This window comes from Xenopus laevis, chromosome 7S (assembly GCF_017654675.1).
Source record: "Xenopus laevis strain J_2021 chromosome 7S, Xenopus_laevis_v10.1, whole genome shotgun sequence".
Lineage (NCBI taxonomy): Eukaryota > Metazoa > Chordata > Amphibia > Anura > Pipidae > Xenopus > Xenopus laevis.
In genome coordinates, this window is record NC_054384.1 from 7,626,479 (window position 1) to 7,642,220 (window position 15,742).

Genomic DNA, 15,742 nt, shown 5'->3' on the forward strand with positions numbered 1-15,742 from the left:
TATTTCAATATATTTTCTGTTTCTATCAAAAGAGTAAACCATTGTGGATTGAACCATCTCAAGTCGTACTTATATGGAATGTACCAGTAGGGCGAGTGGGGAATAAGACAAACATTCCAGTCGGTAATAAAACCCAGATGGCCAATATTTATCACTTACGACAGGTTCACTTTGGCAAAGTGTGGGATACTTTTTTTTAATGTAATTTTAAAAAAACACCAGACTTTTCCTAAATACAATTAAGAAAGGATACGTTTCCTGAGCCAACATTTTCGAGTGTTTCCAAGTTTCCCCTGATTTTGATAATGTCTGATTTCCATCCCGATGATGAAATGTACGACTTTTCTACAGACAGTTGCGAGAATCACACAGAACGTTACCTATGGAGAGACTTTGATACATTATCTGAAGTACTGGCTGCAGTGGATATTGGCAGTTGCTCTGCATCATATTTAACGTGGGACTTCGCTTGGGGATATTCAGCAGGAACATTTTCACCCAGCGAATCTGGCACAGCGCTCTGTAACAGGTACATATCTAGGATGAAAATAACAAACCTTTCCTGTTTTGGGCGTTTCTTGACACTGAAACTGCACCGGGAGTCCAGAACCTCCTTGTACCCAGAAAAGAATTTGATGGTTATGTCTAGAAAAATCACAGGTCAGGAATTTGTGCTGGAAGCAAAAACAACGAGGGATTCAGGGCATCAATGTCCAACTGGAGATCCAGGGGCCTCATTTTTTTATTGTATTTACCCATGTCTTCCATCACTTCCCTGACTTCTATTTATGACATCATCAATTCATTATAACCCAAGCCTTCTAAAAATATCAATAAACTTCTACTCCTGACATCATCATTTCATTATTACCCAAGCCTTCTAAAAATATCTATAAACTTCTACTCCTGACATCATCATTTCATTATTACCCAAGCCGTCTAAAGATTTCCATCAACATCTACTCATGACATCATCATTTCATTATTACCCAAGTCTTCTAAAGATTTCCATCAACGTCTACACCTGACATCATCATTTCATTATTACCCAAGCCTTCTAAAGATTTCCATCAACTTGATTTAGTTAGGGGCATTATTTTGGCACCATGCACAGTTATAGCTGTAGGTCTGTATGTACTACAACTACCTCACAGCTTTGGCCTTACAGTTGGAGCCCAACCAGGGCACCATGTGAACTTTGTATCTTCCCATTGAGTAGGTTTCCTCTTGGTGCTCCAAGTTTACCGAAGCAGCCCAAAAACATAGCAGAAGGTTAATTAAAATAACCCGAGTGCGTGTCTGCAAATAGATTGTAAGCTTCACTGCTGAAGGGAATACGTAAACATGCTTTGTGGGATATATCAGTGCCATAGAAATAAACCACCAATGGGCTTCCTGCCACCCTCCAGAGGGTGTTGCACTGCAAATCCCAGTCTGTAGTGCAGTTCCCCAACCTTTTTTGTGAGCAACATTCAGATTTATGTGGACTGGCAGCCTACAGCCTTCTGTTTGTATATCTGGTTTTATGCAACCAAAACTTGCCTCCAAGCCTGGAATCGAAAAACAAGCCCCTGCTTTAAGGCCATCTGGAGGAACATCCATGGGGTTGGTGAGAATCATGTTGCTCGTGAGCTACTGGTTGGGGATCACTGCTGTAGTGTATGAGAACATGATCTTTAACATGGTGGCATCCTCCAGATGGAGATTAATTACAAATTTGGAGTCATTCTGGAATTTTCAATTCCCAAGTGCCTACAAAAATACTCTTGTGTATTTTCAAATTCTATTTATGGCAGCCAGGATACAGGGCCACTACAACCAAATTGGGCTAAAGGTTTCCTATAGTACACAGTCTACTATATATATATGTGCAGGGAATTCAGTCTAGTTGACCTGTGTATTGAATGTCTGGGCACCCTCACAATTCTTTACCTTTCTATATAAAAACTCTTACAATATACTCTTTATTTATATATGTATCATGCATGAGAGCAGAGGCAGCTCATAATCCCTTCAGGTCCAGTGAGATACCAGGAGATGTAGCCGTGGACACTATTTTCAAGCCCAACATTCTTTGTGTGCACCATAACTCTTTTCCCATAACTCAAGCCAATGTAGAAGAATCAAACAAGACCATCAATCCAGCCTGCGCTCTTGAGTATACTCACCATATGAAACCCACTGAGCCTACTGAAAATAGACCTCACCACTGCTCACCAGAGGGAAATGTCACAGCTTTTTATTCACCTTTATAGCAATTTTAGGCGCATAGTTGTAACACACACTCCGTAATGGCTGCTCTTCTGTTGAGGGTTGACGAAATAGCAAGAGAAATGGCAAAATTAAATGAAAACGAGATGAAAAGAAGTAAAGGGGGGAAGTGTAAGGCCAAAAGCGAGAATAAAAATGAGAAAGTTGAACAGTAGAGGAAGGACAGGGGATGAGGAGACAATAGAATAGTGGAAGACAATAGAAATGTAGAATCTGGCAGTGGCTTAACTTTTTAGGTTCAACAGTTGTCCCCTTTGCTCATGAAATCAGTCATAGTTCCAAGATCATCTTAAGAACTGCTCAATCCCAACATTGCTCTAAATGACCTCCAAGATGGGAGCAAATAAGCATTTTCTCCATATCTGTCCCTAAATGACCTCTAGGCTGATTCCCCCTGCCCCAAACCCACCATTTCAGAAGCTTTTCAGAAGCTGGGAAGGTTTATGAAGAGATGAGGATTTTGTGGTGGGGCTTTGTTGGACATTGTTTATGCTATTAGTGAAAGACACAAATATATATATATATGTGTGTGTGTATTATGCAGTATCTGAGCTATAATAAGCCTTTAATTAGCATCCAGTACTATTAGATACCCATATGTTTGCTTGCGTAACGCTTTTCATACCAAGTGATTATGTAACCGGCCAGTGTTGTAGTCAGAAGAAGGATAAATATGCAGCTGCAGAAAAAGGTACATTCTGGAACCAGAACAGTGACCTAATCCCGTTGGAATGGCACACAACATGGAAGATCTCACACAAGAATTTTCTGCCATAAATAAACAAGGAGAAAAAAAATTCTGTCCCCCACTCCAAAAAAAAAAAAAAAAGAAAAGTCACAAACAAATCCTTTTTCCGCGCCCAGCAGAACGTAAGCCTAACGAATGAGGAGTCTGAAAGATTGGCCGAAGTCATTAAATAAACATTAGAGTTGAAATGTTGTTGCTCTTCTGGATTAACGATCCTGTGGTTTGTCAGTTAACAAATCTCCTGACCCGGCTCATTAGGGATCTGTTTTCAGATGTTTTGGTTCCATGTTCCAAGTGAGGAGGAAAACAAAGTCAAGTCGACTATAAGGGGAAATGAAGCTTTTATCCACAATATGGAGAAAGGAGGGTTATGTAACATAGTGGGACTTTACTAGATCTTCTGTGAGGTTTCAGGTGCCAGGTGGGAACACAAGTTTTATGACCATTAAAATAGACAACCTAGCTTAGGTTGTCCCTATTGGGAATTTAGTCAAATGATGGGAAGCCACATTTTAGCTGGGGAAATACACAAAAAGCAAAATGCCTAGAAATTCTGCTCAGGTACCAATGGACTCAGGATCCAGTAGAATCCAATCCCTGAATGTCTTCTAGTTACATTTCTGGTTCTAGAGTCAGCCATCCAGGAAAGAACAACTTTTAAGGCTTTTTTGGGGGGCTTGTTAATGGATGTTTGGCAATAGAATAAATTATACTGATCATTTATTAAAAATATTTATTATCATGAAAAATAAGGTCCATTTACGCTTGTATATAACGATCTACAAGACCTAGAGAAAAAGTGGATAAGTGACAATGGCTCCCTAAACTCCTTTTTGTACACATTTTGTACACGTCTGATCAAAGACACAGTAAGTTTAAGAGAAGGAACCATGTCTAGATGTCCATGTGTCCCCCCAGGGGTACTGCCGTCCTCTATGAGACTTGCCTTGGGCTGTAGCACCCAGTAGGTTATAAGGGGCGGCAAAAAATGGGCTAATAAGACTAAAATGGGTGATTTGTGGGTCACTGGAGGGTGGGCTTGTGGGAACTTGTTGGGGTTTGGGTGGATCATGGGCAGGGTGTTGGCATAATTGGGGCATGGCTAGGCCAGATCTGGCGTGAGACCCTGCATGTAAGGTGCCTTTTTTGTTTTCATTGGGGTCCCAGATGACCAGTGAGCTAATAAATTGGGTCCCCTGGGGAAGGGCCCTACAAACATATTATTGTTCCCCATGATTACCGATAGTGGCCCCATATTAAGGCTACAATTTACTGTACAAAAGGTACTGAGACCAATTAGACTAGTATGGCCGTGCTTTTCATTGGCACGTGTGTTAGTTTATCATGGCTGAAGTTACGTCTTGGTTGAGAGCCTGAAACCCTTATTTCCTGTAGTGAGCACATTCAGTACAGTGGGACCGAATACATGGGATGTGTAACGCTCTGCAGACTTTCTTTGCACTCTAATTTGTCAGGGATTCTTGTTGTTTCAGGCAAGACTCTGCGTGATGGCCCAAAATTGTTCTTGACTGGAACTTATCAGAAGTAATTGGGCAGCTCTGCTACATTTTGCCGGTAATCTGAAACTTTGGGATCGGAGGAAATAAATGAAGAAATTCCCTCGACTCAATAGCGAGCCATAGAAATTCTTGGAAGAGGCCGTTGTTTACAGGAGGAAAAAAAATGGAAATTCTGTTGCTCCGGTAGGTGCGAGCGGGTTTGTGCTAAAGGCTCAGTTCTGAGGGGATATGAGGACAGTGGCCGTGGGAAGTAAAACTCAGGCCTCGCCAAAGGGGACCGGAACTTTTGGTATCTGATCTGTTTGCTTGACAGTTTGGAGGAGATTGGGTGGTCCTTTTGGTTAGGGCATCAGGGGCCAAATTAATCTGATCAATATAAAACTAAACATGCTCAAAATCTTGGTGAATTGTCCACACATTTTATTTAGTAGGCAACCAAATTTATACTGGAATTCAAACTGGAAAAAAATGTAATTTTGGGTATAAAACGTGCAAATATTGCATTTAGCATATACAGTAGATGTTGCCTTCTCAATGATCCCTCCTATGAGCCTGTTGGTCTGCTACATATAGCTTTAGGCTCAGATGTTTGATTCTAAACAATACTTTAATACCTTACGGCATATTTATTCATCAAAGGGGTCATTTACTTGCAGAACGCAAAAAAATACACACAATCCGCCATGTTTTTTGCATTTTGCACCCAACCCTGACTGCAGAGACCTGTGTCCTAGTGATGTATGGTCAACAATTCCTTGACCTGTGCCCACCTGAAATGCCTTGTTTCAGCCCAAACCTGACCCACCATGCGGCACCGCACTACCATTTATATAGTCAGGCCTGATGTCACAGAAGGGGGTGGAGTGGTTGAATGTGAATTTATAAAAGGGGGCATTGGAGAAATATGAGCCAATATGAAACACAGATCAGGTGGTTGGTTGTCACATGTATTTTTAGACCTGTCACTTGTTAAATTGCTGGCTGAACCCGCCAGACCCCAGGTAAACAGATGGGTCCCATGGGTTTTGGTCTGGCCCATGTACTTACTGCTGCGATCTCCAACTTTTTTTTTACTCGTGAGCCACATTCAAAAGTAAAAAGAGTCGGGGAGCAAAACAAGCCTGAAAAAAGTTCCTGTGGGAACAAATAGGAGGTATATTTATCAAAGAGTGAAGTTAATAGTGAAGTTCCACCACTAGAGTGAAATTCCGCCACTCTCCATTCATTTCTATGGGATTTTTATAGGCGTATTTATCAAAGGGTGAACTTTCACTTTCACACATTGATAAATAAGCCTTTCAAAATCCCATAGAAATGAATGGAGAGCTGCGGAATTTCACTCTAGTGGTGGAACTTCACTCTTTGATAAATTTACCCCTAAGGGTTCTAATTGGCTATTTGGTAGCCCCTATGTGGACTGGCAGTCTCAAGGAGGACTTGTTTGGCAGTACATCTGGTTTTATGCAACCAAAACTTGCCTCCAATTCAGGAATTCAAAACAGAGTGTCTGCTTTGAGGCCACTGGGAGCAATATCCAATGGGTTGGTGAGTAATATGATACTGGCTGGGGATCACTGCTCTACTGCATCCCCCCCCCATAATTACAGTTTTGCCTGCGTTTGGCAACTCTGTATTCATGAGGGGCTGGTGTATTCATGAGGGGGTGGAAATTTATTTAGAGATGGAAATTATGGAGCAGCGTTGAGGGCAGGGCTCCATTCTGCCTGCTGGCGATGCACTTGGCACTAGGTGCAGACTACAAATTCAAATTCAAAAAATATCTCTATATCCATGTTTTTTGTAAAAAAAAGTTTTATTATATCATATTAAAAATCACAAAAAAAACCCCACATGAACGCGTTTCATGCTTACCTAGCACTTGATAGGCAATTAGGTAGGTTTTAGGCATAGGTGCAGACTGACTGGGGTAATTATAAAAGACCCACCCCTCTGTCCAATCTGTCAACCACCAAAATAAGTAGCCTTCAGTGTAGAAAATATATAAAATGTATAAATAATGAATGCATAACTTGAAACTGGATCTAATTCCAGGGAAACGCAGTGCAGCTCGGCTTCCCATAGCCGTAGAGTGTAGCGCAAGTGGAAAACATATGTCATTTAGCCCATGTTATAAAGCTGAGTTTTATGAGTCTATTTTCAGAGGACGTGTGTGGCTTGTTGGTCCATTTCCCGGCCTGCCCTGTCCACCCAGTGTTCTGTAGGGATAATACACTCATGTCTCAGGAAGCTGAAGGCTTTGAGAAGAGCCAGTGCCTGGTGTGATTCCTCTGAGCCTTTTGTTCCATGACCACATGCAAATCAGACTGATCTCATTATAAAAAGGCAGAGAGAATGCGAGAGAGAGACTCGCACATGGATAACAGAAAGGAAAACAACATTGTTTCCACCTACGTTGGTATGAAATAAATGCACAGAGCTTTCCAATATTTTTCTAATGCATGTCCCAGAGGGAAGAGCCCAAGCACACGATACCCTCACAGTCTGTTCTCCAGCTTCTGCTTGTGCTTTGTTATAGTCCTTGTATTTAGCTTTGTAGGATCAGACCTTCCACAGCTGTCCAACTGTTTCCATGGAGTGGGCAAGTTATTCTTTATTCTGCATAGTAGAGGATGGGGGAGCTCGTGAGCTGTCTGGTGGCCACATATAGGTCCTCGCCTCCAGTTGTCCTGTAGGATCAGATCTTCCACAGCTGTTGAACTGTTTCCATGGAGTGGGACAGTTATTCTTTATTTTGTGTAATAGACGTTGGGGAGCTATTGAGCAGTCTGCTGGCCACATATACAGTAGGTCCTGGCCTCCAGTTGTCCTGTAGGATCAGAACTTCCACGGCTGTCCAACTGTTTCCATGGAGTGGGACAGTTATTCTTTATTTTGTGTAGTAGAGGTTGGGGAGCTCTTGAGCAGTCTGGTGGTAACATCTAGGTCCTGGCCTCCAGTTGTCCTGTAGGATCAGATCTTCAACAGCTGTTGAACTGTTTCCATGGAGTGGGCCAGTTATTCTTTATTCTTTGTAGTAGAGGTTGGGGGAGCTCTTGAGAAGTCTGGTGGTAACATCTAGGTCCTGGCCTCCAGTTGTCCTGTAGGATCAGATCTTCAACAGCTGTTGAACTGTTTCCATGGAGTGGGCCAGTTATTCTTTATTCTTTGTAGTAGAGGTTGGGGGAGCTCTTGAGCAGTCTGGTGGTCACATCTAGGTCCTTACCTCCAGTTGTCCTGTAGGATCAGATCTTCAACAGCTGTTGAACTGTTTCCATGGAGTGTGACAGTTATTCTTTATTCTGTGTAGTAGAGGTTGGGGGAGCTCTTGAGCAGTCTGGTGGTCACATCTAGGTCCTGGCCTCCAGTTGTCCTGTATGATCAGATCTTCCACAGTTGCCCAAGAGTTTCCATGGAGTGGGCCAGTTATTTTTTATTCTGTGTAGTAGAGGTCGGGGGATCTCTTGAGCAGTTTGGTGGCTGCATTTAGGTCCTGGCCTCCAGTTGACCATTAGGATCAGATCTTTCACAGATGTCCAACTTTTTTGATGGAGTGGAAGGTGAGTTGCGGGGTGGAAGGTTATGCTTGAGGCTGGGGATTGTAACCATAAGCCAGTGAGACGTGGGGTTGTGGTGTTTAGCAAATGGTTAATTTGCAGGATGGGGTAAGAATGGATCAAACAAATCTTCATATTCATAAAATTCTGAAAATTCCACCTTGTGCCACTGTCCTAAGGCTAATGGCAGATGTAACAGCTGAAATAAATACCCCACTCCTGCCTCCTCTCATTGTCATGAATATAAACCGCCTGCCCTCTTCCCCAAAACAACCAACAATCCCAAGAACAAGGATCTGTCCAGTCTTTCACCAGCCATTGTGAAACACAGATATAAGCCACAATGGAATACATTTTATTTAAATAATGGAATTCCGGTAACGCTACATTTACCCCCCCCCCACACACATTTATTATTGTACAAAATCACATCTCAGATTTTCTCATTGAAAACAAACAAGACCCACTTGAAAGTACAACCTTGGTAACCAGTGACAGTGATGGATTGTGGGATGCTTGGATGGCCAAACTAATCTTTTGCCGGCACCAACAGGACTCGTAGTATCCAGGCAGCTGTCAGATCAGATATGGATTCTGTTCAATGAACCCATAACACTCAACTCTGCTGACGTAATGGTACAAGATAGACATCACATGTAGGAACATCCCACACCTCTCGGAAGCTTTATTTAGTCACTGAAGCATCAAATCCAAACCCACTCAAGGTCATTTTGGACTCAAATATAGGTACAGGTATGGGATCTATTATCTGGAATGTTTGGCACCTGGTGTTTTCCAGTTGGGACCACCAGGCGACTAATCTCCCCGAATCTGAGCGTGTGTCTCTGCCCTAAGGGTCCCACCTCCATTGTCAGTAAATACTTGCTTTGTTCCAAACACAAACAGTGGAAAAAATAACAAAAACATTCTCAACGTTAACCCTTTCCTGCTTTGACCCGGCCGCCCTGATGTCTGTAGACTGTACAGACGATGATCCAATAGGAACCTGGGGAAAAGCAGAATCGACACCGCCGGCACGTTGGACTCTTTGGGGCAGATTTAGAATTTTTATGGTTTAAACTGTCAAATTTGAATTATCCAAACTCGATTCAAATTTTTTTTAAAAAATCTGAATTAGATTTTTGAGATTTATCAAACTCTGGCCCTTTAATAATTCAAATTCAAATATTTGCCACCTAAAACCTGCCGAATTCATGTATAAGTCAATGGGAGACGTCCAGTGTGAGTAGCCTTCCTGACATTCAAGTTTTTTTCGGACAAAAAACTCGATTCAAGTTTGGTCGAATTCGATTCGAGTTTTCGGATCGGTAAAATTCGTCCGAGTTTAAGATATTCAGTTTTTTTAATAAATCTTCTGCATATTCCACATGTCATATCCTACATATGAGAAAAAATATAAGATCTTATCCAAGAATTTTGGGTCGCAAGATTTTTTTTACTTTATTCTGGGTTTAAAAAAAAAATTGCATTTTCATTTGGAAATATTTGCGGATACCTTCAACCTTACGTACCATTTCTAAAGTAACATTTTCTATGTGTGCAACAAATTTGTATAACAGTAGGGGGCGATAATAATACACTCACATAGGGACAGCAGAGAATGTAGAATCAGAGCAGCAGTCTGATAACACTGTAACATAATGTGGGGCTCACGGAATAGGAATAAATCAGACAAAATTGTCCTTAAAAACTAACAAGTGCAGTATTATGATTATTATTAATAATACAGGTCCTGAGCATTCTGGATAACATGTAATAATAATAATAATAATTATAATAAGCATTTATAAAGCAGCAGTTACACTTCAGACATACAGATACATACAAATAATGACAGAGAGGTGTTAGTGCTCTGTTTGTTAGAGCTTCGGGCAGGACTATACTAAAAAAAATTCTGTTCAGAGAATCTCACAATTGAACTCTCATTGCCAGAAACTCCCAGCAGAAACTGGTGCTAATGAAGTATTTGTCATGTTTATTGCCCCAACACCTCGACGGGTTTTACACACTCACCATCTCCCCAAGTACTGGGGGCAGCGACTTCCTGAATCCTCTACTTACAGGTATCGGCCGGGCAACTGTGTAAACAGCCTCATCCCCAGAGCTAAACATGGTGCTGACCCCCTTGAGTCAGTTCATTTGGAGATTGCAAAAAACAAAATAACTGCTTAGGGTTTGGTTACCCTTTAAAATTTAGTATGTAAGTATGTGGCTATAGGATAGGAGGTATAGTAGGGAGAGATGGTGCCTATAATAACAGTGGATAATAGTCTCTGGGAAGGGAGTGTGACTGTGGGATAGCAGGTATAGTAGGGAGAGATGGTGCCTATAGTAACAGTGGATAATAGTCTCTGGGAAGGGAGTGTGACTGTGGGATAGCAGGTATAGTAGGGAGAGATGGTGTCTATAGTAACAGTGGATAATAGTCTCTGGGAAGGGAGTGTGACTGTGGGATAGCAGGTATAGTAGGGAGAGATGGTGCCTATAGTAACAGTGGATAATAGTCTCTGGGAAGGGAGTGTGACTGTGGGATAGCAGGTATAGTAGGGAGAGATGGTGCCTATAGTAACAGTGGATAACAGTCTCTGGGAAGGGAGTGTGACTGTGGGATAGCAGGTATAGTAGGGAGAGATGGTGCCTATAGTAACAGTGGGATAATAGTCTCTGGGAAGGGAGTGTGGCTATAGGATAGGAGGTATAGTAGGGAGAGATGGTGCCTATAGTAACAGTGGATAACAGTCTCTGGGAAGGGAGTGTGACTGTGGGATAGCAGATATAGTAGGGGAGAGATGGTGCCTATAGTAACAGTGGATAATAGTCTTTGGGAAGGGAATGTGACTGTGGGATAGCAGGTATAGTAGGGAGAGATGGTGCCTATAGTAACAGTGGGATAATAGTCTCTGGGAAGGGAGTGTGACTGTGGGATAGCAGGTATAGTAGGGAGAGATGGTGCCTATAGTAACAGTGGATAATAGTCTCTGGGAAGGGAGTGTGACTGTGGGATAGCAGGTATAGTAGGGAGAGATGGTGCCTATAGTAACAGTGGATAATAGTCTCTGGGAAGGGAGTGTGACTGTGGGATAGCAGGTATAGTAGGGAGAGATGGTGCCTATAGTAACAGTGGATAATAGTCTCTGGGAAGGGAGTGTGACTGTGGGATAGCAGGTATAGTAGGGAGAGATGGTGCCTATAGTAACAGTGGGATAATAGTCTCTGGGAAGGGAGTGTGACTGTGGGATAGCAGGTATAGTAGGGAAGATGGTGCCTATAGTAACAGTGGATAATAGTCTCTGGGAAGGGAGTGTGACTGTGGGATAGCAGGTATAGTAGGGAGAGATGGTGCCTATAGTAACAGTGGATAATAGTCTCTGGGAAGGGAGTGTGACTGTGGGATAGCAGGTATAGTAGGGAGAGATGGTGCCTATAGTAACAGTGGATAATAGTCTCTGGGAAGGGAGTGTGACTGTGGGATACAGGTATAGTAGGGAGAGATGGTGCCTATAGTAACAGTGGATAATAGTCTCTGGGAAGGGAGTGTGACTGTGGGATAGCAGGTATAGTAGGGAGAGATGGTGCCTATAGTAACAGTGGATAATAGTCTCTGGGAAGGGAGTGTGACTGTGGGATAGCAGGTATAGTAGGGAGAGATGGTGCCTATAGTAACAGTGGATAATAGTCTCTGGGAAGGGAGTGTGACTGTGGGATAGCAGGTATAGTAGGGAGAGATGGTGCCTATAGTAACAGTGGGATAATAGTCTCTGGGAAGGGAGTGTGACTGTGGGATAGCAGGTATAGTAGGGAGAGATGGTGCCTATAGTAACAGTGGATAATAGTCTCTGGGAAGGGAGTGTGACTGTGGGATAGCAGGTATAGTAGGGAGAGATGGTGCCTATAGTAACAGTGGATAATAGTCTTGGGAAGGGAGTGTGACTGTGGGATAGCAGGTATAGTAGGGAGAGATGGTGCCTATAGTAACAGTGGATAATAGTCTCTGGGAAGGGAGTGTGACTGTGGGATAGCAGGTATAGTAGGGAGAGATGGTGCCTATAGTAACAGTGGATAATAGTCTCTGGGAAGGGAGTGTGACTGTGGGATAGCAGGTATAGTAGGGAGAGATGGTGCCTATAGTAACAGTGGATAATAGTCTCTGGGAAGGGAGTGTGACTGTGGGATAGCAGGTATAGTAGGGAGAGATGGTGCCTATAGTAACAGTGGATAATAGTCTCTGGGAAGGGAGTGTGACTGTGGGATAGCAGGTATAATAGTAGGGAGAGATGGTGCCTATAGTAACAGTGGATAATAGTCTCTGGGAAGGGAGTGTGACTGTGGGATAGCAGGTATAGTAGGGAGAGATGGTGCCTATAGTAACAGTGGATAATAGTCTCTGGGAAGGGAGTGTGACTGTGGGATAGCAGGTATAGTAGGGAGAGATGGTGCCTATAGTAACAGTGGATAATAGTCTCTGGGAAGGGAGTGTGACTGTGGGATAGCAGGTATAGTAGGGAGAGATGGTGCTATAGTAACAGTGGATAATAGTCTCTGGGAAGGGAGTGTGACTGTGGGATAGCAGGTATAGTAGGGAGAGATGGTGCCTATAGTAACAGTGGATAATAGTCTCTGGGAAGGGAGTGTGACTGTGGGATAGCAGGTATAGTAGGGAGAGATGGTGCCTATAGTAACAGTGGATAATAGTCTCTGGGAAGGGAGTGTGACTGTGGGATAGCAGGTATAGTAGGGAGAGATGGTGCCTATAGTAGGTAATAGTCTTGGAGGAGTGTGACTGTGGGATACAGGTTAGGTAGGGAGAGATGGTGCTATAGTAACAGTGGGATAATGTCTCTGGGAAGGGAGTGTGACTGGGGATACAGTATAGAGGGAGAGATGGTGCCTATAGTAACAGTGGATAATAGTCTCTGGGAAGGGAGTGTGACTGTGGGATAGCAGGTATAGTAGGGAGAGATGGTGCCTATAGTAACAGTGGATAATAGTCTCTGGGAAGGGAGTGTGACTGTGGGATAGCAGGTATAGTAGGGAGAGATGGTGCCTATAGTAACAGTGGATAATAGTCTCTGGGAAGGGAGTGTGACTGTGGGATAGCAGGTATAGTAGGGAGAGATGGTGCCTATAGTAACAGTGGATAATAGTCTCTGGGAAGGGAGTGTGACTGTGGGATAGCAGGTATAGTAGGGAGAGATGGTGCCTATAGTAACAGTGGGATAATAGTCTCTGGGAAGGGAGTGTGACTGTGGGATAGCAGGTATAGTAGGGAGAGATGGTGCCTATAGTAAAGTGGATAATAGTCTCTGGGAAGGGAGTGTGACTGTGGGATACAGGTATAGTAGGGAGAGATGGTGTCTATAGTAACAGTGGGATAATAGTCTCTGGGAAGGGAGTGTGACTGTGGGATAGCAGGTATAGTAGGGAGAGATGGTGCCTATAGTAACAGTGGATAATAGTCTATGGAAGGGAGTGTGACTGTGGGATAACAGGTATAGTAGGGAGAGATGGTGCCTATAGTAACAGTGGATAATAGTCTCTGGGAAGGAGTGTGACTGGGATACAGGTATAGAGGAGAGATGGTGCCTATAGTAACAGTGGATAATAGTCTCTGGAAGGGAGTGTGACTGTGGGATAGCAGGTATAGTAGGGAGAGATGGTGCTATAGTAACAGTGGATAATAGTCTCTGGAAGGGAGTGTGACTGTGGGATAGCAGGTATAGTAGGGAGAGATGGTGCCTATAGTAACAGTGATAATAGTCTCTGGGAAGGGAGTGTGACTGTGGGATAGCAGGTATAGTAGGGAGAGATGGTGCTATAGTAACAGTGGATAATAGTCTCTGGGAAGGGAGTGTGACTGTGGATAGCAGGTATAGTAGGAGAGATGGCTATAGTAACAGTGGATAATAGTCTCTGGGAAGGGAGTGTGACTGTGGGATAGCAGGTATAGTAGGGAGAGATGGTGCCTATAGTAACAGTGGATAATAGTCTTGGGAAGGGAGTGTGACTGTGGGATACAGGTATAGTAGGGAGAGATGGTGCTATAGTAACAGTGGATAATAGTCTTGGGAAGGGAGTGTGACTGGGATACAGGTATAGAGGGAGAGATGGTGCCTATAGTAACAGTGGATAATAGTCTCTGGGAAGGGAGTGTGACTGGGGATACAGGTATAGAGGGAGAGATGGTGCTATAGTAACAGTGGATAATAGTCTCTGGAAGGGAGTGTGACTGTGGGATAGCAGGTATAGTAGGGAGAGATGGTGCTATAGTAACAGTGGATAATAGTCTCTGGGAAGGGAGTGTGACTGTGGGATAGCAGGTTAGTAGGGAGAGATGGTGCTATAGTAACAGTGGATAATAGTCTCTGGGAAGGGAGTGTGACTGTGGGATAGCAGGTATAGTAGGGAGAGATGGTGCCTATAGTAACAGTGGATAATAGTCTCTGGGAAGGGAGTGTGACTGGGGATACAGGTATAGTAGGGAGAGATGGTGCTATAGTAACAGTGGATAATAGTCTCTGGGAAGGGAGTGTGACTGTGGGATAGCAGGTATAGTAGGGAGAGATGGTGCCTATAGTAACAGTGGATAATAGTCTCTGGGAAGGGAGTGTGACTGTGGGATACAGGTATAGTAGGGAGAGATGGTGCCCATAGTAACAGTGGGATAATAGTCTCTGGGAAGGGAGTGTGACTGGGGATACAGGTATAGAGGGAGAGATGGTGCCTATAGTAACAGTGGATAATAGTCTCTGGGAAGGGAGTGTGACTGTGGGATAGCAGGTATAGTAGGGAGAGATGGTGTCCTATAGTAACAGTGGATAATAGTCTCTGGAAGGGAGTGTGACTGTGGGATAGCAGGTATAGTAGGGAGAGATGGTGCCTATAGTAACAGTGGATAATAGTCTCTGGGAAGGGAGTGTGACTGTGGATAGCAGGTAGTAGGGAGAGATGGTGTCTATAGTAACAGTGGATAATAGTCTCTGGGAAGGGAGTGTGACTGTGGGATAGCAGGTATAGTAGGGAGAGATGGTGCCTATAGTAACAGTGGATAATAGTCTCTGGGAAGGGAGTGTGACTGGGATATGCAGGTATAGTAGGGAGAGATGGTGCCTATAGTAACAGTGGATAATAGTCTCTGGGAAGGGAGTGTGACTGTGGGATAGCAGGTATAGTAGGGAGAGATGGTGTCTATAGTAACAGTGGATAATAGTCTCTGGGAAGGGAGTGTGACTGTGGGATAGCAGGTATAGTAGGGAGAGATGGTGCCTATAGTAACAGTGGATAATAGTCTCTGGGAAGGGAGTGTGACTGTGGGATAGCAGGTATAGTAGGGAGAGATGGTGCCTATAGTAACAGTGGATAATAGTCTATGGGAAGGGAGTGTGACTGTGGGATAACAGGTATAGTAGGGAGAGATGGTGCCTATAGTAACAGTGGGATAATAGTCTCTGGGAAGGGAGTGTGACTGAGGGATATCAGGTATAGCAGGGAGAGATGGTGCCTATAGTAACAGTGGATAATAGTCTCTGGGAAGGGAGTGTGACTGTGGGATAGCAGGTATAGTAGGGAGAGATGGTGTCTATAGTAACAGTGGATAATAGTCTCTGGGAAGGGAGTGTGACTGTGGGATA